General features: G+C 37.2%; 1 pseudogene; it reads right to left on the bottom strand.

Moving 5' to 3' along the window:
- Positions 1–11,540: 11,540 nt before the first annotated feature.
- On the bottom strand, positions 11,541–12,643 carry LOC125809906 (transcription factor SRM1-like; annotated as a pseudogene).
- Positions 12,644–22,494: the final 9,851 nt, after the last annotated feature.

Genomic DNA, 22,494 nt, shown 5'->3' with positions numbered 1-22,494 from the left:
ATTTAAATTAGAAGAAGTTAGTGATGATCCAAAAATTAAAAGTGAAGCTAATTGTTTAGCAATTTTTGAGCTTGAAAATTTTATGACTATTTGGTATGATGTATTATTTGCTGTAAATTCAATTAGCAAAAGTTTACAATCAAAAGATATGCATATTGATGTCGCTATAAATCAATTAAGAGATTTAGTTTCTTTTTTTAAAACATATAGAAAAGAAGGATTTACAAGTGCTATGATTTCGGCTAAGGAAATTGCATTAGAGATGAATATAGAACCTACATTTCATAAGAAACGTGTAATTTATAGAAACAAACAATTTGATGAGAATGTTACAAGATCTCTTGAAGAATCATTTAGAGTTGATTACTTCTTATATATAGTAGATCAAGCCATCTTTTCACTTCAAAATTGTTAGGGAAAAAATTGAGATCATTAGATGATGAGAATTTAAAAAAATATTGTCTTAATCTTCAATGCTCCTTAAAACATAATACTAACTCGGATCGAGGACAATGTTCCCAAGGGGGAGATATTGTCACATCTCACAGTTTGAAATAACTAGGAAGAAGCTAATAATTGGAAATAGTCATTTTTGGAAAGAATGAAAATCTGGAATTTTTTGTTAAGTTAGAATAAGTTGAGTTTTGGCCAACTTCAAACGGGCATAAATTCTAGCTCAAGATGAATTAGAGGTACTTATAGATATGGTAGGGAAGCTCTTGGAATGATATTTCCAGCACCACTGAGTTTACGCAATTCCGAATTCATATGAGTGAGTTTTCTGCCCTTTGGAAGTTGGGATGTTGGAATAAGGAAAGTCCAATCCGAATTTTGAAAGGGTAGTTTGGTCTTTTCCTTGCCCAATTATTTTATTTAGTTTTTGGTAATTAAGTTAGGGTCTAATCAGAATTAGATCATTTTACGATTTTACCAAAATACGCTAGGGCCTAGGGCTTAGGGAAAAGAGAAAAGAAGAGGAGAAAGGAGAAGAGAAGCAAGATTCATCAAGATCGTCGAGATTGGCTTGTGGATTTCGTCGGTGGTTATCCCTACAAGGTATATGAGATCACATAACATTGGGTTAGTTCACCCACGCGCTAATCATGATTCATTTTCAGAGAAGTTATTAGATTTGAAAGTAAATCCTTGAGTTCTTAATGAAATTCGTTTGAATTCTTGTGGATTGTGTTGTTGGAGTTTTCTTGAGATTGATTCATGTTGTTGGTTGTGTTTTTCGAGTAGAATCTGATGTATATTGAGGGTACAAGTGATTCTAAGTGTTAGGGGAAAGAGCCATTGAAGTTTAGAGGGTTTAGAGATGAAAAACGAGCAAGAAAAGACATCAAACACCTGGGAATAGGGGTGGGGTGTCGCGCCAGCCATCGCGCCCCAAAGAGGGCTATGAACTTTCACCCTTGGGGCGCCGTGCCAGGAAGATACCCCCAGGAAAGTCTCTGAACTTTGCACTCTGGCTCCTCGCGCCTCTCAGGGTGCTAAGGACGCTAGTCTTTCCCTTTTCTTCCCACCTTTTTGTACTTGTTCCTTAGTAATGTACCTATGTTTCCTAGTTGATTCCAACACTCTATGATACATCTAAACATCATGAAATCATCCATAAACATGAGATCATGAACCTTGAATCCATAATCCAATTCAAGGAAACTTAAGATCAAAGTCAAGAGAATTAAGAGTCAAGTCAAGAGAAGTTCTTAGAGTTTTCCAAAAGTCTTTTCCAAATGTTTTATATTTGTTTTAAAACTTAAAGTTCAAGTTGAATAAGGATTAAAGAGTAAAGTCTGAAGTTCATTTCTTCAAAATTATATGGGGACTATGTATTCCCAAAGGGTTAAAAATGTTTTCACATTTAAACAAGAAAGGAAACCTCGATTTCCAAAGAGCCTTCGGGCTAGTTTCAGAAAAGATTAATCGCTTTCTAAATGAAGCAAGAGAGGAAATTTTGATTTCCAAGATAGCCTTTGAACTAAGTTTTTGAGCACTAATCTCAAATCACAGAAAGAAGTATGTTTTTTTTTAAACATAAGAGCTAACATCATATTTTTGGGAGTAGTATTGAGCACCGATATGGGGGAGAGTTAAGACAACTCACAGCCCCCATAAACCATGTAGCCATCATGGGTGGAAAAAGTTCATACTTTTTAGATGATTTCTTTAGTAGTTTTTAGCGTAGACTAGTGGATCCACTTAGTAGTTCAAGTTCTATACCTTCGGCAAGGTATAGGATGACCCTGGCAGCGTGAGGCAAAATGATATATCATTACAATAGCTCTTAGGTGATGGTTGTCGGTTAGAGAAACTCCCACAAAATTAATTGTATTTTTAAATACACAGTTTATTTGTATTTTTACATACATCTTAGAGTTATATGTATCTTTGCATACACACAAAGTTGACATCATGTTTTAAACAACTTTTCTTTATATTCCACTTGGTTTAAACTGCTTTCTATTTTTTATGAGCTCAGTTATGTTGAGTTGAGTTGAGCCAGGTAGGTTCTTCAGATTCTTTTCTTTCATGTGTTATGTTTAGCATTCCAACTCACATACTCGTACATTCAATGTACTGATGCCAGTTGGCCTGCATCTATTATGATGCAGACACAGGTAACTAGGATCGGCATCCAGTGCATCATTGGTCTAGTGAGCACTCCAGAGTCAGTTGGTGAGCCTTATTGCATTTCAGAGGACTCTTTTTTGTTGCCTTAAGTTATTTTATTAGTTCATTAGGATGTCATGAGGTTTGTCCTGACATCCATCTCAGTGGTTTTAGAGGCTTCATAGACAGTCAGATGTTAGTTCTTTAGTCTTTTCATTGTCATTATCTTATGTTAAAACTTGAGTTTACCTTAATGGCCAAGTTGAATATTCCATTATAACATTCCAGTTTATTACATAGACTTGTCTTTGTTGAATTAAGTCTTTCGCTGAGTAAGTAAGTCAGGCCAAGGGTTCGCTTAGGGCCAACAATGGTTCTCAAGTGCCAGTCCCGCCCAGGGTGTAGGCTCGGGGTGTGACAAACTTGCTATCAAAGCACATAGTTCAAGATTCCTAGGGAGTCTATGAAGCCGTATCTGTAGAGTCCTAGTTATTGGTGTGAAGTTCGCCACATCTATAATTAGGAGGCCGCAACGCTTAGGAAAATTTCTCACTTCTTTCACACTCATTTCGTTGCTAGTGGTTGATCTCTAAAAAGTTTCCTTTTAATTCATGCTTGCGAGTGTTTTCAGATAATCATGCCTTCACGAAGAGCTGTCAGAGGTCGTCCTGCTAGACGTAATGTTGAGGAACAAGAGTTACCAAATGCACTTGAAGTGCAACCTCAAGGAGAAGTTACCAATGCTAAGTTCCATGAGGCTATCCGGATGTTGAGCTTAGTTGCGACCAACCAAGCTGGGCAACAAAGAGGAGCTAGATAGGAAGTGGCTAATACTTCTAGGATCTGAGAGTTCTTGAAGATGAATCCTCCAAGTTTCATGGGTTTGAGCACTACTGAGGATCCGAAGAATTTTATTAAGGAACTGAAGAAGGTATTTGAGGTCATGCATGTTGCTGATACCGAGCGAGTTGAACTAGCTGCATATCAACAGAAGAATGTTGCTAGGACTTGGTTTGATCAGTGGAAAGAGGGTAGAGGTGAGGATGCACCACCTGCGAGTTGGGGTTGTTTTGAGGAGGCTTTCTTGGGGAATTTCTTTCCCCGAGAACTAAAAGAGGCTAAGGTACGAGAGTTCCTCACACTTAAGCAAGATTCTTTGAGTGTTCATGAGTATAGGTTGAAGTTCGCCCAAATATCCCGTTATGTTGCGGAAATGGGTGCGGACATGAGGAGTAGAATGAACTTGTTTGTTGCTGGATTGGCTCGTCTATCGAGTAAGGAAGGTAGGGCTGCAATGCTGATAGGTAACATGGATATCTCAAGGTTAATGGTATATGTGCGCTAAGTATGGTAGGAACCACTCAAGTACATGTTGTGAGGGCTCCACTGGTTGTTTCAAGTGTGGTCAGAATGGTTATTTCATGCGAGAATGTCCAAAGAACAAGTAGGGTAATGGTAATGGGGATAATATAGCCCACTCTTCTTCAGTTGCTCCACCAGACAGAGTTGCACCTAGAGGGGCTACTTCCGATACTAGCGGAGGAACAAACCGCTTGTGTGCTATCAATAGTCACCAAGAGTAAGAGGATTCACCAGATGTTCTCACTGGTGTGATCCAAGTATTTGACTTTACTGTTTATGCTATTTTTGGCCCTGTAGCGAGTTTATCTTTTGTAACTCCATATGTTGCTATGAATTTTGATGTTATTCTTGAACAACTTAGTGAACCATTCAGTGTTTCTACACCTATTGGTGAGTCTATTCTAGCAGAGAGAGTCTATCGTGATTGTCCCATTTCCATCAATCACAGGAGTACCATGGCTGATTGAATTGAGTTAGACATGGTAGATTTTGATGGCATTCTTGGTATGGACTGGCTTCTTGCATGTTATGCTTCAGTTGATTGTAGAACCCGAGTGGTCAAGTCCTAATTTCCAAATGATCCAGTCTTAGAGTGGAAAAGTAGTTCAGCAGTGCCTAAGGGTCGTTTCATTTCGTACCTTAAGGCAAGGAAGTTAGTTTCTAATGGGTGTGTCTATCACATAGTCCGAGTTAATGACTCAAGTGTTGAGATACCTCATATTCAGTTAGTTTCAATAGTAAAATAGTTTATAGAAGTCTTTCTAGATGATCTACCCAGAGTCCCTCCTGATAGAGAGATATATTTCGGTAAAGATATTCTCCCAGATACTCGTCCTATATCTATTCCGCCATATAGAATGGCACCAACTGAGTTGAAAGAACTTAAAGAACAGTTGAAAGATCTGCTAGATAAGGGTTTCATTCGACCAAGTGTCTTACTTTGGGGCACTCCGGTCTTATTTGTGAGAAAGAAAGATGGTTCCCTTAAGATGTGTATAGAATACCGTCAGTTCAACAAGGTTACCATCAAGAACAAGTATCCTCTTCCGAGGATTGATGATCTTTTTGATCAGCTTCAGGGTGCTTCTTGTTTTTCAAAAATAGACCTTAGATCTGGCTATCATCAGTTGAAAGTAAGGGAATGTGATATTCCCAAGACAACATTCAGGACCCATTATGATCATTATGAGTTTCTGTTCATGTTGTTCGGTTTAACTAATGCACCTGCAGTGTTCATGGACCTTATGAATAGAGTTTTCAAACCTTATATAGATATGTTTGTTATCGCCTTCATTGATGACATACTAATTTATTCAAGGAATGAAGAAGATCATGATAACCATCTCAGAATAGTTATTCAGACTTTGAAAGATAAGGAGTTATATGCTAAGTTCTCTAAATGTGAGTTTTGGCTTAAGTCTGTGGCGTTCTTGGGCGACATAGTTTCTGGTGATAGAATTAGAGTTGATACCCAAAAGATTGAGACAGTACAGAATTGGCCTAGACCCACATCTACAACTGATATTAGGAGTTTCTTGGGATAAAATGGCTATTATAGAAAGTTTGTAGAGGGGTTCTCATCTATTTCATCCCCTTTGACCAAGTTAACTTAGAATACAGTGAGGTTTCAATGGTCTGAAACTTGTGAGAAAAGCTTTCAGGAATTGAAAAAGAGGTTGACTAGTGCCCCAGTTTTGACCTTACCAGAAGTTACGCAAGGCTTTGTTGTCTATTGTGATGCATCTATAGTTAGTTTGGTTTGCGTGTTAATGTAGAATGGCAAAGTCCTGGCTTATGCCTCCAGACAGTTGAAAGTTCATGAGAAGAATTACCCAACCCCTAACTTAGCGTTGGCTGCCGTAGTATTTGGTTTGAATATATGGCATAATTATTTGAATGGTGTTCATGTTGATGTATTCACTTATCACAAGAGTCTTCAATATGTGTTCACTCAGAAAGAGCTTATCTAAACAAACGAGGTGGTTAGAATTACTCAAGGATTATGACATGAGTATTCTTTACCACCCAGGTAAGGCTAATGTTGTTATTGATGCTTTAAATAGGTTGTCTATGGGTAGTACTGCCCATGTTGAGGAGGAAAAAAAAGAGTTAGTGAAAGAGGTGCATAGACTTGCACGCTTAGGAGTCCGACTAATGGATTCCACAGAAGGAGGAGGAGTGGAGATGAATGGGGCTGAGTCTTCATTAGTATCAAAAGTGAAAGAAAAGCAAGACCAAGACCCAATTTTGCTTGAATTGAAGGTAAATGTTCATAAGCAGAAAGTTATGGCTTTTGAACAAGGAGGAAATGGGGTATTGAGATATCAAGGTAGGTTTTGTGTATCAATGGTGGATGGACTCCAAGAGAGGAACATGAAAGAAGCTCATAGCTCCAGATATTCCATTCATCCGGGTTCCACAAAGATGTATCCTGATTTGAGAGATGTGTATTGGTGGAATAGTATGAATAAGGGCATTGCAGAATTTGTTGCTAAGTGCCCAAATTGCCAACAAGTTAAAGTAGAGCACCAAAGGCCCGGTGCTTTGGCTTAGAGTATAGAACTTCTGGAATGGAAGTGGGAGATGATTAATATGGACTTCATCACAGGTTTACCAAGGTTTCGCAGGCAGCAGATTCTATTTGGGTGATTGTCGACAGAATGACAAAATCAAGCCACTTTTTATCGGTTAAGACTACTTATTCGGCAGAAGATTATGCTATGTTCTATCTTGAAAAGATGGTAAGGCTTCATGGGGTTCCGATCTCCATTATTTCAGACAGAGGTGCACAATTTACTGCACAGTTTTGGAAGTCATTCAAAAAGGCTTGGGTTCATAGGTGAACTTAAGTACTGCCTTTCATCATCAGACAGATAGGCAAGCAGAGTGCACTATTCAGACCTTAGAAGATATGTTGAGGGATTGTGTGATCAATTTCAAAGGGAATTGGGATGACCACCTACTTTTCATTGAGTTTGCTTACAACAATAGTTACCACTCGAGCATCCAAATGACTCCTTATGAAGCTCTCTATGGGAGAAGATGCAGATATCCTATTGGATGGTTTGAAGTTAGTGAAGTAGGGTTGATAGGACCATATTTGGTTCATCAAGCTATGGATAAGGTGAAAGTGATTCAAGAGAGGTTGAAAATGGCGCAGAGTCGTCAGAAATCCTTCACTGATGTTAGGAGAAGGGAGTTAGAGTCTATAGTAAATGATTGGGTATATCTTAAAGTTTCACCCATGAAAGGTGTTATGAGATTTGGTAAGAAGGGGAAGCTTAGTCCCCGATATATTGACCCTTACATAATATCGAAAAGGGTAGGTAATGTAGCTTATGAGTTGGAGCTACCACAAGAGTTAGCCGCGGTTCATCCGGTGTTTCACATTTCTATATTAAAGAAGTGCATGGGTGATCCTTCATTGATCATACCAACTAAAGATATTGGGATCAAGGATAGTTTATATATTGAAGAGATTCCGATTCAAATCCTAGATTGCCAAGTTCGCAAGTTGAAAACAAAAGAGGTAGCATCAATCAAAGTACTTTGGAGGAACCAATTTGTTGAAGAAGCTACTTGGGAAGTTTAGGAGGATATGAAGAAGAGATATCAATATCTCTTCGAATCCAGAGAAGTTCCGAATTAAGGTACTAATCCTTTCTTAGTATTTATTTATAAGTTGGCATGTTGTTTTGCATTTGCTTGTGGGTGCTTGAACTGAATATTGCATGTTACACCCTTAGACTAGTAAGAGTAATCTCATTCGAGGAAGAATGTTCCCAAGGGGGAGATATTGTAACATCTCGCAATTTGAAATAACTAGGAAGAAGCTAATAATTGGAAATAGTCATTTTTGGAAAGAATGAAAATCTGGAAATTTTGTTAAGTTAGAATAAGTTAAGTGTTGGCTAACTTCAAATGTCCATAACTTCTAGATAAAGATGAGTTATAGGTACATCTAGATATGGTAGGAAATCTCTTGGAATGATCTTTCCAACACCGCTGAGTTTGTGCGATTCCGAGTTCGTATGAGTGAGTTATGCCCTTTGGAAGTTGGGCTGTTGGAATAAGGAAAGTCCATTCCGGATTTTGAAAGGGTAGTTTGGTATTTTCCTTGCCCAATTATTTTATTTCATTTTTATTAATTTAGTTAGGGTCTAATCAGAATTAGATAAGTTTACTCTTTTACCAAAATACACTACGGCTTGGAGAAAATAGAAAAGAAGAGGAGAAAGGAGAAGAGGAGCAAGATTCGTCGAGTTTAGCTTGTGGATTTAATCGGGGATGATCCATACAAGGTATGTGAGATCAGATAGCGTTGGGTTAGTTCACCCACACACCAATCATAATTCAATTTTAGCAAAGTTATTAGATTTGAAAGTAAATCCTTGAGTTCTTGATGAAATTCGTTTGAATGCTTGTGGGTTGTGTTGTTGGAGTTTTCTTGAGATTTATTCATGTTGTTAGTTGTGTTTTTCGAGTTGAATCTGATGTATATTGAGCGTACAAGTGATTCTAAGTGTTTGGGGAAAGAACCATTGAAGTTTAGAGGGTTTAGAGCTGAAAAACGAGCAAGAAAAGTTGTCAAACACCTGGGGATAGGAGTGGGGCGTCGCGCCAGCCATCGCGCCCCAAAGAGGGCTCTGAGCTTTCACCCTTGGGGTGCCACACCAGCCAGCACCCCCCAGGAAAATCTCTGAACTTTTCCCTCTGGCTCCCCGCGCCTCTCAGAGCGCCAGGGACACCAATCTTTCCCATTTCTTTCCAACCTTTTAGTACTTCTTCCTTAGCAATGTACCTATGTTTTCTAGTTGATTCCAACCCTCTAAGGTACATATAAACATCATGAAATCATCCATAAACATGAGATCATGAACCTTGAATCCATGATCCAATTCTAGGAAAGTTAAGATCAAAGTCAAGAGAAGTAAGAGCCAAGTCAAGAGAAGTTCTTAGAGTTTTCCAAAAGTCTTTTCCAAATGTTTTAACTTTGTTTTAAGACTTAAAGTTCAAGTTGAGTAAATATTAAAGAGTAAAGTTTGAAGTTCATTTCTTCAAAAGTATATGGGGACTATGTATTCCCAAAGGGTTTAAAATGTTTTCACATTTAAATAAGAAAGGGAACCTCGATTTCCAAAGAGCCTTCGGGGCAAATTTTCAGAAAAGAGTAATCGCTTTCCATATTAAGAAAGAGTGGAAACTTTGATTTCCAAGATAGCCTTTGAACTAAGTTTTTGAGCACTTACATCAAATCATAGAAAGAAGTATGTTTTTAAATATAAGAGCTAATATCATATTTTTGGGAGTAGTATTGAGCACCGATATGGGGGAGAGTTCAGACAACTCAGAACCCCCATAAACAATGTAGCCATCATGGGTAGAGAAGGGTCATACCTTTTAGATGATTCATTTAGTGCTTTTTAGCATAGACTAGTGGATCCACTTAGTAGTTCAAGTTTTATAGCCTTGGCAAGGTATAGGACGACCCTGGCAGCGTGAGGCAAAACTATATATGATCACAATAGTTATTACGTGGTGCTTGTCGGTTAGAGAAACTCCCACAGAAGTAATTGTATGTTTAAATACACATTTTATTTGTATTTTTACATTCATCTCAGAGTTATATGTATCTTTGTATACACACAGAGTTGACATCATGTTTTAAACAACTTTTGTTTATATTGCACTTGTTTTAAACTGCTCAGTTATGTTGAGTTGAGTTGAGCCAGGTAGGTTCTTCAGATTCTTGTCTAGCCTATGTTGTGTTTAGCATTCCAACTCATATACTCGTACATTCAATGTACTGATGCCAGTTGGCCTGCATCTTATTATGATGCAAACGCATGTAACTAGGATTGGCATCCAACGCATTATTGATCTAGTGAGCACTCCAGAGTCTGTTTGTGAGCCTCATTGCATTCTGAAGGACTCCTTGTTATTTGCTTTCAGTTATTTTATTAGTTCATTAGGATGTCGTGGGGTTTGTCCAGACATCCATCTCAGTGGTTTTAGAGGCTTCATAGACAGTCAGATGTTAGTTCTTTAGTCTTTTCATTGTCATTATCTTATGTTAAGACTTGAGTTTACCTTAATGGCCAAGTTGAATGTTCCATTATAACATTCCAGTTTATTACATAAACTTGTCTTTGTTGAATTAAGTCTTCCGCTGAGTAAGTAAGTCAGGCCAAGGGTTCGCTTAGGGCCACCAATGGTTTTCGAGTGCCAATCCCGCCTAGGGTGTAGGCTCTGGACGTGACAAGTGGCACCAGAATCAATCACCCACTTATTTGAAGAGGAGACAAGAAATATTTTACTGGCGTTAGGTAGGATAGTAATTGAAATAGATTCCTTCAATGATTTTTGAAACTGTAAGAATTTATCAAACTCTTATAGTGAAACCAAAATTGTTTGACCAGATGATTGACAAGAAGTAACAACAACATTAACTGTTTTCTGATCGCAACTATCTGTAGCCTTTCCTCTATTGTGCAGAATCATTTTCCAACAAAATTTATGTGGAAACATAACAATAACCTAAAAAATAAATGAAGTTGGACCACCGGCAACTTAATAACCAACATATTTATAGCAAACCACAGAATAATCACTTTCCTTAGATCTGAAATTTGGAAAACACACCAATTCTCCCACGTGATAAATACAGTGTGTAGGCAAAATGAGGAGTCAACAGTGTACAAAAAATATGACAGAGATCAATATCCATCCCAAACAAATAATCAGATACCAACATAGAAGCTTTTAGTAGTGATACAGAGCCACCAAATCACCTAAAATAAAATGATCGAAAAATACAGAACCTGGCTGACTGAGTTTTGAATTGTCAAAGCTCTCACAAGTTGGGATTATTCAAACCAGATTCTAGCAAATCCTGGCCAGAGTTGTCGTGACGACACTGAAAATGCAATCATATTGAGGTTTTGACGATGCAGGCTACCTCACACACCACCACAGATCACTGGAAAAGTCGTTACTAGTATGTGTCCTCCCGACCACCGAAATCTAGATTCCTATTTATCTAGGGAAGGTAATCCTACCTCAGTTGAAGGGGGTAAATCCGAACTCCCAAATACAGCAAATTACCCGATAATTATTTTTCTTAACCTAGGAAATCTGTCATAGCTCTAATAACATGTAACATAATAGAGAATAACTTGTTTCTTATTCCATTATGTAAGATGCATGCATACAAATATTGTGAGCTCTAAATAAGGAAAGAATCAAAACATATTCTATCATATCCCTACAAATTTGCTGTTATGTACACTATACCCAAAGGTGTTTACATTCATTATGTAACAATCAAATTGATCCCTAATGTATGGGGGTTGGATTACTTTAGTCCATCATACGTATCACGTAACAGAAAGTCCTTAATGCACTGAAAAAATGATTGCTAATGTTTTTTGTTGAAATATTTCAACTAAAATCCATTTGTCTAGCAATACTGCCTAACATAATTGAATAAATCTTCAAAGAAAAGTGCAGCAAATCAGAACATTTGATTTGTGAAAAGATCATGCATATTAAAAGTGCCTTCATCATCAACGACAAGTGTCTAAACTGCACCATACTCCATCACCAAAGTATGATGAGGGGGCAAAGGGAGGTAACTGAGCTGGAGCCTCCCCTGCAGCTTCATAACCGGACATTCTGGTTTGAGCAGTTGGTGCTATACCAACATCAAAAATCAAGTTGATATCATTGTCTTCGTCCATTGGATGACTGAGTAATGCTTCAAGCTCACTCCCAATTCTAGGGATTGAATGACCGGAAGTTCCACTGCTAGCACGAACATTCACAAAAGCATTTACACTTGAGAGCCCTCCTCCGACTACTGCTGTCATTTGCTCAGCATTGGTTCTTTCTCGATGACGCATTCTCTAAGTGCTAGTGTTCAACACTCCTTGTGATCCCTCGCAAGCAGATTCAATCATGTCCACAGTGGTTGGAACTTTGGAAGTACCATCGAATTCAGCATCCACACCAGTTATATCAAGAACACTTGGTTTTTCTCTTGCTCTTATGTTCCCTTTCTTGTTGGCTTCAATGCGCTTGAAATACTTCTGGGCATGGGTAGCCACTTGCATTGGAGTTCTTGTTATAACACATTGCCTAGATATCTTTCTCCGGTCACCTTTTCCAGATGTATCTAATCCCCGGAGAAATGACCTATAGTAGGAAAGATACAAAAATAAGTTATTATCCAGGAAACAAGATCGCAGGACAACATTTACTGAAAAGTTTCTCTCTCAAAGCCTTTTGCATGCACTGTGTAAAATCATAGACATCACTCCAAAAAAAAAATGACCAGACTCCCAAAAATTGTACAAGAAACCAACCTGTGTTCCTCTTCTGTCCAAGGATTCCCTCTTCGCCATTCGACATCCACTCTCAAATTTTTGTTGGCATTGCTTTGCATTTCCAGATAATTAGGCAATGGAGCGCATCCAAAATTGATGGCATCGATATTTTTTAAGAGTATATTGTAGTGATCCTTGATATCATCAACTGATTTTGCAGGAAGTGCTTCTTCCATTTTCATGAATAGGTTGCTATCGTTAAAGTAGATCACTAGGGTATTCTCAAAGATTTTATCCTGCTCCCTACTCCAAAAGGAGCTATTGCATGTCTGATCGATGCTCATTTTCTCTAAGATCTACAAGGTGGATTCAAAAAATGAATGAGTGTCTATATATATATGACATAAACCGTACATATGACATAACATACATAAAATAAGATTTTTTGTAAGCAGAAACAATCACACCAAGACATATATTCTTTTAAATCAGTTATGGATACTAAGAGAAGTAACGAGTGACCGGTAAAACGAAAAAAACTTGAAGATACAACTAGTATACTTCCCATAGAAGCATATTATAATAAGAAAGAAAAGTACCAAGAATAAAACTTTTTGTCTCAAGATAAGAAAAAAATTATATCACTGAAGTATATGTTTTTGTTCTTGTTAGTGGCACAAAAATAAAATATCTATGGCCCTGTACCACATAACATAATAGGAAAGAAATCCTGTCAATCTGACACATGCATTCAAAAGAAATCAATAGGGTATAGGGTTTAGAGTTTCCAGATAAGAACATTATTCTAGAATAGTACCTGAACAACGTCCACTCCTGAAAAAGTAGAAATTTAACAAGACGAATGTAAGCAATATCAAATAGTAAAGTTTCATTTCACATTCCTTCATAATCTACCCCAAAATCCAAGAGGTAAGTCAATGATTATGATACTGTCAATACAATCTCTTCAGTATTTCTTGTTACTCTTATACAACTGAAAAAGCAAATAAAAAAGGAAAACCTTATATTCCCTTGTCACGCAAAGTAACCAATTAAAACTAGAGAACCACTAAAACTAGAGAACGTGCAATGACAAATTATATCCAGGACAAGAAATCAAAAGGAAAATTATACAAATTCTTATATTTCCATTTTGAGAAACACTCAAATCTCTACACATTAACTTTCAACAAAGGAAAGTATTTTAAAGAGGAGTCCATGGTAAATGTTGACATAATTTTTCTCTTATAAGAAAATAGAAACAAGTTGAATATCATGATATTCAAGTAGGTGAGTATCACTTTGCATCTCTTCCTTTTCTACCTCAAAACCAATATCTAATTAAATCCATCATTTTTTGATTGTTTGCAAATTATTATTAATTTGAATGGATAATTACAGAACCAAGAACAAAAACATATCCCGTGTAATCCCACAAGTGAGGTCTGGGGATGATACAATGTAGACCTTACCCCTACCTTGTGAAGAAGTTAAGATACAATTAGCTCAAATAAAATATAACTGGAGGAGTCTGAGGAGATAGTTTCCAGAGAATAAGAACAATGGACTTATCTTGTATTCAGTTAGTTAATGATCTTATATAGAATTACAACTTTAATAGAGTCACAACCCCACTAAAGTACTAACTAAATCCACTAACCTAACTCTCCTAAACTTTAGGGAAAGCTATATGCTACTGTAGAAAATAATAGAACTACCACGTACTAATAAAATATCAAACTAACAATTAAGCTAAAAAATAGTTATACTACAGAATTTGTCAAATTAAACTAGGAATGATGTTTATCAACTCTAACACCCCTCTACACATCAACTCTCCGTCTTAACCATGCCTAGGTGCTTGCAGAAACTCTCCAACTTGTTCACACTAAAACCTTTGGTGAACAAGTCTGCAATTTGATGTTCTGTTTTGATGTGCTCCAAACCAATATCTCCTTGCAACACTTTTTCCCGTATAAACTTGTAATGTATCTCCACATGTTTAGTCCTTGCATGGAAAACTGGATTTTCAGCCAAGCGAATTATTGACTGATTATCACAGTACAGAGGAACTTCATAACTTACTGGTTGTCTTAGATCCTTCATCAACTGCATAAGCCATGTACTTTCCTGAGCTGCAACTATACTGCCTGATACTCTGCTTGAGTTGTTGACAGCGACACTGTTGCCTTCCTTTTGCTGCACCAAAAAATTGCTCCGGCTCCAAGCTTAAACACAAAGCTAGTAGTTGAATGACGGCTACCATGGTCTCCTCCATAATCAGAGTCATAGTATCCGATCAATTTGCATTCTTTACCTTTCTTATACAACAAACCATAGTCAATTGTACTGTTTACATATCTCAAGATTCGACGAACTCCATCCAAGTGAGACTTCTTTGGACTTTGCATGTAACGACTCATCACACCAACTGCGTAAGAGATGTCGGGTCTTGTTAAAGTTAAATAAATCAAACTACCCACCAATTGCTGATACATCATTACATCTTCCAAGTCTTTTCCTCCATGAGCACACATCTTAACATTTGGATCCAGCGGTGTTGAGGTTGGTTTGCAATTGAATATCCCAAACTTCTTCAATAGATCTTTGGAGTATTTTTGCTGATGCAAGCAAAGTCCTTCTTCACTATGATCAACCTCCAAGCCAAGAAAATTGTTGAGATTTCTGAATTCCTTCACCTGGAAGCGTATTGACAAACTCTCATTTGTCCAAAAAATTTCTTCTTCACAATCTCCAGTTAGGATTAGATCATCCACCTATACTAGCACAATAGCTAGTTTTCTGCCAACAATTTTCACAAACAGGTTGGAATCTGACGCTGCTACTGAAAAACCACTATTCATGATAATCGTGACTCTGAAACCCATTGGTTCACACATATAAATATCTCGATCCAAATCTCCGTGCAGTAATGAAGTTTTTACATCATCTGCCAAAGGTTCCAATCTTTAGTAGCTGCAAGTGCAAGTAAAACCCAGACAGTAGTAAGCTTTTCCACTGGACTAAACGTTTCATCATAGTCTAGTCCATATTGCTGAGAAAAACCCTGATCTACAAGACGAACTTTGCGCCTTTCAATTGATTTATTTATGTGATTCTTTATCTTATAAATCCATTTACATGTAATAGGTTTGGCATCCCTTGGTTTTGTCACGATCTCCCACCTTTGATTCTGTTCTAGTGCAAAAATTTCCTCCTCCATAGCTTTAATCCACTTTGGATTCTGGAATGCTTCCTCAAAAGTTTCTAGTTCATTTTAATTTTCATATTCTACAATGGCAGCATTGGCAAACTTGGGATTTTGGTTTCTGATTCTTGTTGACCTTTTGAGTGAAGGTGGTGAATCTGCTCCAATTAGCTCACGTTCTTCACTTGGTTGTTGGTATATACCAGCTTGCCACGGATTTTGAGTCATGTCTTCATTAATGTTGTCTTCATTAACATCACCTTCAGCTTCATCTAGACTCAATTGGTTATGGGAAGACATCTGAATCTTTCAACAGTTTCTTATTTGAAGACCACCAGGAAGAAAATTCATCAAATATCATATTTCGAGAAGTGTAGCACTTTCCTGTTATTGGATCACAACATCGCCACCCTTTTCGTTGACTATCATACCCTACAAAGAAACACTTAACAACCTTTTGTCCATCTTGCTACGTAAATGATTAGGTACAAATACATAGCATACACTTTCAAAAACACAAAAATAGCTAAAAGAGGATTTCATGTTCCACAACTTCTCAAAAGGTGAAAGAAAATGTAACCTTTGTTGAGGAAGTCTATTGGTCACAAAAGTTATAGTCTTCATAGCTTCTGCCCAAAATTGGCCCGGGATATTTTTTGCGTGAAGCAGGCTCCTTCTAGGTGTTTGTTCATCCTTTCTACTACGCCATTTTGTAGTGGCATATTTGGACATGTGAACTGATTGTATATTAGATACATTTCAAGGAATTCAGAATATTCATGTGAGGTAAATTCCCCACCATTGTTAGGTCGCAGACAAAGAATTTACTTACCAACTTCTCTTTCAACAAACTTTTTGAATTCTTTGAATTTAGAAAATACCTCAGACTTCTCCTTTAAAAAATAAATCCACGCGTACTTGGAAAAATCATCAATGAATGTCAACATATATTTCATCCCACCAACAAAGAGTTGCTTGATAAGGCCAAACACATATGAGTGAATTAACTCTAATGGTTCCTTAGCTGTATATTTCAAATCCTGATACGGAAACTAATTTGCTTTACCATACTGACAACTTGTACATATTATATCCGTCCTTACTGGAAGTTTGAGAAGACCCTTCAACATTGACTTTTCCATCATGACTCTAAGTTTAGAGTAGCTAACGTGACTCAACCGCTTGTGCGATAAGTCTGTCGTCTTATTCTTCCTTGTCTTGTCTATATATGTGGTTTCTACCGACTTTACATAAATAGAATTTAACCTTTTCCCCTTAATCATTGGCTCTTCTTTAACCTCAATATCATGGTATATTCTTACATATTGCGGACCAAATAGAACATAATGACCCGAAAATGTCAAATGAGCTATTGAAAGAAGATTTTTCTTCATACCTGGGACATGATAAACATTTTGAAGCAGCATCAGGTCAGCATAACTATTTGGAGACACAAAGTCTTACCAATTTGAGCTATCGGTAATTTTTGTGTTATCTGTTGTCACCACTTCCCTTGTACTTGGCAAATTTTGCAGCTTCTTTTTGTCACCAGTCATATGGTTTGAGCATCCCGAGTCAACAATCCAGTCATTCTCATAGTCAATTTTTTTAGAGGTTGTTACTGTAATAGCTAACTCCTCTTGTTCTATAGGAGAGAACACTCAGAATTCCAATCATCTTCACTATTTTCCTTTGGACTGGAGGTGGCAGCAACGTTACTCTCAATAGTCCTCTTTTTTAACCAACAAATATTGTCTTTATGTCCCTTCTTCCCACAGTTATTGCATTTCCCTTTAAACCTCTTGTTGTTGACCCAATTGTTCTTCGAACTTCCCCCTAGACGAGAGCTTCCTTCTCCTTGATGACCTTTTGACTTAACATCAGTTCTTTTTTATCCACTGGCGTTGTACTGCTTGGGGTTCCCTCTGCTTTTGTTGACGTAGAGTGCTTCCTCCTCGACTTTAAGAGAGACTCCGCTCATTTTCTTACCCAAGGCTTCCTGACCTGCTAACAAATTCTCAAATTCTACAAGTGATGGCTAATTTTTCCATCCTTGTACAACTGCAATAAAACTTATATATTTATACTTCAGACCGTGGATTATAATCCGCTTCATCGTCATCTCTCCAATTGGATCTTGTGGATCTAACTCTGAAATCTCTCGACATAGCATTTTCACCTTATGAAAGTATTGTGCAATTGTAATGGTGCATTGTCTTATCTAGAGTAATTCACTCTCTAAAAGTTGGAGCCTTGTATCATTTTTTTTTGAAAATAGATTAGCATAGATTTATCCCAAGCCTGCTTTGGGGTGGTGGCGTCTCATATGTGCTCTAGAACATCCTCTCCGGTCATTGTTTTTAAAGCGAACATAGCCTTACCAGTTTTTATCTTTCACTTCCACAGAGTGCCGTTTGGATCTTCTGATTCTGGTTGTGTCACCTCGCTATCGTTGGCAACCTCCCATAGAACTTGCCATTCCATATAAGACATTATGCAAGTTGACCATGTACTGCAGTTGTTGTTGTTGAGCTTTTTCGTTCCGGCGACAACTTGTAGGTCTGTCATTGTGTCAGTAACAAAAGTCTAAAAAAAAACTACAATAAATGATCTCCCAAGGAAGAACCTGGCTCTGATACCGAATGAAGAACTTAAGATACAATAAGCTCAAATAAAATATAAGTGGAGGAGTCTGGGAAAATAGTTTCCAAAGAATAAGAACAATGGATTTATCTTGTATTCAGTCAGTTAATGATCTTATATACAATTACAACTTTAATAGAGTCACAAACCCGCTAAACCACTAACTAAGTCCATGTTGTAATGTATGCGTCCACTATCAGTCAACGGACCAGGTCCCTTGACTAAGAAAGAATAGTAATAAAGAGTAAACAATGAACAAAAGACAACACACCAATTTACGTGGAAACCTCCTTGCTCAAGGGAGTAAAACCATGACCTGTCACACAGGATTTCCAATTGTTTCCAGTAATCTCTTCAAGCAAAAGTGAAATACAAATACAACACCAAATGAGATTAAGCTATTATTCTCAAACCTAAGTAATAACCCTATTACTTAATGAGCCTAAGCTGATACCACACTGCCCACTAAGCTATCAACCCTAGATAAGTTAGACTTCAACTTAGAAGATACAACACTACCCACTAAATCAACTAGCTCCTAGATGACTTAGAATTTGACTAAGCAGATACAACATTGGCCACTAAATCAGTTAACTCTAACCGATTTAGACTTTTAAAAACCAAACAAAAGATCTAAATCCTTTATAGATTAGTAACAAATTTACAATGTAAGCACGTAAGTATAATCCTAAGATAACTAGACAGCTTGCAGCTCTATCAAGTCTTGTTGCTCTTGAGGATAATACTTCTTTGATAGATGGAGTTTTTTCTTGTATTCTTGAGAATTTTCAAGATGCAAAAACCGGGGTTTTGTCTAGTGAAATGAACCTTATAAAATGATAGACACAAAGCTCAAACTCAACAAAGACGCTTCAGCACTCTATCAGGTCCTTTTGTTGACTTGAGCAACTTTCTTCCATGAAGATGGCCCTCTATTCAAGCTTATGAATTTTCGGAGAAAATCCAAGTTTTTGTTTGCAAAATCTTGAGTTTGTGTTTTAGAGAAGAGACTATATAAAAATGGACTCAAACCCTTGAGATAAGGCCATTGACAGAAAGCCTAATGTTATGAAAAGTTGTGCACCAACCACATCAGAGTTGGCAACCTTTTGACAGCAGTCTGTTCGTCGTTTTCTCGTACGCAAATTTTTCGGGACCAGGTCCCTTGTTGCATTCTTTGATTATTGAGTTCTTGAAAAATACTTGCTAGCTTTCTCTCTTTTTGAATGAATAATGTTGTTTGTTTATTGTTGTATATACCAGTTACCAATAAGGGTTTTGAAACAAACTACTTCGTTCGCCCTTCCTATTGGTAAAGTACGCTACACATCTCGCCAACCAACCTGACAAGACAACTATAACAATAGCTTTAAAGTTATGCACCACTTTGGATCTGGTTGGAAGTACTCTGCCAAGGACCGGGTCCCTGTATTTGTGAGGATCATCAATACACTGGAATATAACAGTCCACTAACCTAACTCTCCTAAACTTTGGGGAAAGCTATCTGCTACTCTAGAAAATAATAGAACACCCACGTACTAATAAAATATCAAACTAACAACTAAGCTAAAAATAGTTATACTACAGAATTGGTCAAATTAAACTAGGAATGATGTTGTCAACTTTAACACCTTGGGAGGTAGAGAGGTTGTTTTCCATAGAACCTCGGGTTAAGGAAAAGCCTATCAAAGTAGATAAAAAAAAGAAAACATTTGTGTAATCCCATAAGTGATGTTTAGGGAGGGTAGAGTCTAGATAGACCTCACCCCTACTTTGGGAGGTAGAGAGACTAGCTTTATAGAACCAAAAAGAACAAAAAAAACATACATAGTGTAATCTCATAAGTGAGGTCTGTGTAGGATAGATTATACATAGACCTCACCCTAACCTTGGGAGGGAGAATATTATTTACAATAGACACTCTGCTCAATGAAAACTATATCAATGAAGATCCAAGGAGGGAATATTTACATAACTATGACAACAAACCAAAAAAAGGAAATCCATAAAAGATCTTATTTTTTCCCTTGATAGAACAAGTGATATCTCTATTAAGGATAAGAATGGAAAAGCTGTAACATCTTGCCATTTGAAATAACTAGGAAGAAGTTGAGCATTGGAAATATTCATTTTTGGAAAGAATTAAAAACCTGGAAATTTGCTTAAGTTACGAAAAGTTGAGTCTTGATCAACTTCAACTGTCCATAACTCCTAGATCAAGATGAGTTAGGTGTACTTCCAGATATGTTTGGAATGCTCTTCGAATGATCTTTCCAACCCCACTAAGTTTGCACAATTCCGAATTCGTATGAGTAAGTTAGCCCCTTTGGAAGTTGGGCTACTAGATTAAGGAAATGTCCAATCCGGATTTTTAATGGTGGTTTTGTCTTTTCCATACCCTATTATTTTAATTCGTTTTTGGTGAATTAATTAATGGTCAAAACTGAATTGGTTCAGTTTAGGCAATTGGATATTTACGCTAGGGTTCTTGGAGAAAGAACGCAAGAGGAGAAAAGAGGAGAAAAAGTAAAGTTAGTCTATTTCGTGGATAATTGCTTGTGGATTTCGTCGGGGGTGATCCCTACCAGGTATGTGATTCTTTCATCACATTGGGATCATTCTCCCACGTGCCAAACATATTTATTTCAGCATGGATTCATCCTAAAAGAGTTTGAAAGTTGATGTTCTTGATACCTATTTTTGTTTTTGATGTTGCTCTTGAATTTGGCTGATATGGGGAAGTTTCTGAGATCGTTACGTCGTATTATAGAGTCGTTTCGAGTTAGGTTCTTAGGTACATTTTCTGGGTATCTGTATCTAAAAGAAATTTGAGAAAAAGAACCGAGTTTGGGCAAATTGGGGCTGGAAAACGTAGAAGAAATTTTGTCGGTCGAAATTTGGCAGTGGTGGCGCGTTGCGGAGCTGCTTCCCAATTTTGGGAAAGTTTGTTTCACGTTGCGGAGCCGTCACGGACTGTTCTGCCTAAAAATTTATTTTTGAAACCAAAATTTAAATGCCTCTTCGCATTGCGGACCCACTCTCACATTTTGATAATTCGACCTTTTCTCATGTTTAGCTGTCTAAATTCATTCCTATACATCATGACATATTTCCTATCACAAATCTCGATCTTTGAATCCATAAATTCAATTCAAGGAAAGTTATGAGTCAAGTCAAAGGAATTCAAGAGTCAAGTTAAGAGAGGTTCTTAAAGTTTTCCAAAAGTCTTTTGCGAACGTTTTAACTTTGTTTTGAGACTTAAGTTTTGAGTTGAGAAAAGAGTAAAGATTGAAGTCATTTCTTCAAAAAGAGTATATCAGGACTTTGTATTCCCAAAGATTAAATGTTTTCACATTTAAACAAGAAAGGAAACTGAGATTTCAAAAAGAGCCTTGGTGCTAGTTTTTCAGTAAAGAGGAAACTTTGATTTCCAAAAGAGCCTATGAGCTAGTTTTTCAGTAAAGAGGAAATTTTGATTTCCAAAAGAGCCTATGAACTAGTTTTTCAATAAAGAGGAAACTTTGATTTCCAAAAGAGCCTATGAGCTAGTTTTTCAGTAAAGAGGAAACTGAGATTTCCTAGAGAGCTTTTAAGCTAAGTTTTGAGTAATTATCTCAAACCAAAGAAAGAGTTTGTTTTTACAAACACATGAGCTAAATATATTTTGAGAGTAGTATTGAGCATCGATATGGGGGTGTGAGTTCATATCAACTCAAGTCACCATAAACCATGTAGCCACCATGGGTAGAAAAGGGTCATACTTTTTAGATGAATCCTTCTCTCATAGACTAGTGGATCCACTAAGTGAGTTAGGTCCTATACCACAACAAGGTATAGGATGGTCCTTGGCAGTGTGAGGTAAAGTGTTGTATCACCACTGAGGCTCATAGTGGTGGTTGTCGGTTAGAGAATCTCCCCCAGAAATTATATTATTTTCTTATATGAGCAAACTTGAGTTTGTTACTGCATTTTCATTAACGAACTAAGATGTTTTCAACTGTTTTATAAGCTTTATATATTGCATGTGTTTTATTGCTTTATATTTGAGTTAAGTTATTCAGATGTTGAGAAAAGTCATGTAAGTGTTTCGTTCAAAATATTTTCAAGCCTATATCTTCTTTTAGCATTCTAACTCACATACTCATACATTCAATGTACTGATGACAGTTGGCCTACATCGTATTATGATGCAGACGTAGGTAATCATGATCAACATCCAATGCTTTGTTGATCCAGTGAGCACTCAGAGTCAGTTGTTGAGCCTCCTAGCTTTCCGGAGGATCCTTTTATTGCCTTCAGTATGTTAGTTTATTAGAATGTCGTAGGCCTATCCCGACATCCAT

This window comes from Solanum verrucosum, unplaced genomic scaffold (genome assembly GCF_900185275.1).
Source record: "Solanum verrucosum unplaced genomic scaffold, falcon-dt-bn FXZP01000257.1, whole genome shotgun sequence".
Classification (NCBI taxonomy): domain Eukaryota; kingdom Viridiplantae; phylum Streptophyta; class Magnoliopsida; order Solanales; family Solanaceae; genus Solanum; species Solanum verrucosum.
This window is presented reverse-complemented; position numbering and strand designations above follow the sequence as displayed.